Source organism: Heptranchias perlo, unplaced genomic scaffold (genome assembly GCF_035084215.1).
Source record: "Heptranchias perlo isolate sHepPer1 unplaced genomic scaffold, sHepPer1.hap1 HAP1_SCAFFOLD_43, whole genome shotgun sequence".
NCBI classification, from domain to species: domain Eukaryota; kingdom Metazoa; phylum Chordata; class Chondrichthyes; order Hexanchiformes; family Hexanchidae; genus Heptranchias; species Heptranchias perlo.
In genome coordinates, this window is record NW_027139442.1 from 6084344 (window position 1) to 6086548 (window position 2205).

The following is a 2205-nucleotide window of genomic DNA, read 5'->3' on the forward strand; positions in this document are numbered from 1 at the left end:
TTCTCAACACATCCTCATCATATTCGCAACACATTGTCTACACATTCACAATGTCGCCTGTTATCTTCTGCAAAATGCTTGAACCCTGCAGTGTAAACAGCTTCCAGCATCACCTCGCTCAGTCTGACCTTCTGTATTCTGGGGAAGTTTTAACTCGGCCACTTCATGGTCCTCAGCGACTATCCTCCGAATCTCAGCGATCTTATGTTTATAAGCGGGTGCTGTTTATGCATTAAGATGCCTAATGTAAACCTGAGAGGTTTCTATGGTTTATATTTTGAAAACTTCTAATCTAAATGTACGCTCGATATGCTAAAAATGCCTAATCTTACAGCAAGGAGTCTCTTGCCCCTCTCCCACCCGCCGCCTACGGAAAGGTGAATCTTCTGAGGCTCCACAGCATTAAATTGTCCTGGAGCTTGAGTTCATCTCACGGTCGCCTCAGCAGCTCAGCTCATAGCAGCCGCCGACTGATCGGAATGTGTGACGGTGCAATGTCGAGCCAGCAATCACAGTTCTCGTTCCTGTTTGACGCTCTCTCATTCAAACAACTCACTTTATGATTCCGAGGCTGGAATTCAGCGGGCAGGGTTTTAGAGGTAAGAATGGGCTGGATGTGAGGCGTGTTTTCATTTTCCAGAGAGTAGTGAGTCTCTGGAATGCATTGCCGTCTGGTGTGGTGGGTGCTGAGTCTTCTGCTGCCTTCTCGATGGATCTCGATCGGTTCTTCACTGGGACAGAAATCGCATCATACAGAAGGTGAGTGGTTTTACAGCTAACCTACACATGGTTAATGTCATGTCCTGGACTGGTTTTGATCGCCTGAAGATGTCGGTGAGGAATTTTCCAGAAATTGGCCCTGTATTTTTTTCTGGTTTGGAACCGCTCCCAGGAGATTACATGATTCCGGTGGGTGGGGCGGGTGGTGTAGGTAGGAAGTGTCCAGTCACAATGCTTCGGGCATGAGGGACATGATTGATGAACTAACTGGTCTTTTCCTGACCGTCAAGTCCGTCAGTACCCTCAGCTCGTCAAGGTGTTTTTTGTGAAGTGATCTTTAAACACAAACTCACACCTGGCCCTCTATAGTGAACTGAGACTCAATGCTCTCCGTGCCTCACCGTGCACTCCTCTGAAGCTGGAGGACTCGAAATGTTCTTGCCGGCCTCTGATACAGTGTGCCAGAGCATTTCCAATCCCGTCCAACCGTAAGCAAAGTGACTGATAACGGGACCGTTCGAAAAATGCTCCGTGAATAGGGAGGATTATTACAGCACTGTTCAAGGAGTTTCTCCCCCCTTTTCCAGCCTTTCTTCTCAACTCCCTCTTTCTCATTAGACTAAGTGCCGAAGCCTGGTTTCTTCCGTTCACCCACAGTTGTGTCAGGTCCGCATACATCACCTTTCATTGTCCGATTCCAGCAGAAAACTGGAGGATTTTAAGCCAAGTATACAAAGTGTCAGCACCCACCACACCAGCCGGCAATGCATTCCAGAGACTCACTATTCTCTGGGAAATGAAGAACCGCCAAACATCCAGACTATTCTTACTTCTGTGTCGTCTAAACGCCTGTTCCCTGATACTCCCCAATCTTTGAAACTGGAAATAATCCACGACGTGGCATATCCACCTTGGGTGGCCTCAAAAAATGAGGTCAATCAGTTCTTCTTTCCTTCGGTAGATACGGATTTTATCTGGGGATGTAGCTCAGTGGTAGATCACATGTTTCGCATGTATGAGGTCCTGGGTTCAATCCCCAGCATCTCCCAAAATATTTTTTCATCACAATTACGCACGGAAAGGCGAATCTCGCTTTCTGAGCGCAGCGAGTTCCAACTTCTGAGGCTCCACAAACATTAAATTGTCCTGGAGCACGACTTTATCTCACAGTCTCCTTAGCAGCTCAGCTCATAGCAGTCGCCGACTGACTGGAATGTGTGAAAGTGCAATGCCGAGCGAGCAGTCCCAGTTCTTGTTTGACGCTGTGATAAAAACATAGAAGAAAGGAGCAAGAATCGGCCAGTCAACCCTTCGAGCCTGCTCCGCCATTCAAGATGATCATGGCTGATCCTCCATCTCAATACTACATTCCCGCTCTCTCCCAATACCCCCTGATGCCTTCTGTGTCTAGAAATCGATCTATCTCATTCTGAAATATATTCAGTGACTTGGCCCCCACAGCCTTCTGTGGTAGAGAATTCCACA

At 47.5% G+C, this 2205-nt stretch overlaps 1 non-coding gene across 1 annotated transcript; it reads left to right on the forward strand.

Moving 5' to 3' along the window:
* Positions 1-1696: 1696 nt before the first annotated feature.
* On the forward strand, positions 1697-1768 carry trnaa-cgc (transfer RNA alanine (anticodon CGC)). Its single transcript has one exon. It is a non-coding gene; the product is annotated as a tRNA-Ala (tRNA).
* The last annotated feature ends 437 nt before the right edge of the window (positions 1769-2205 follow it).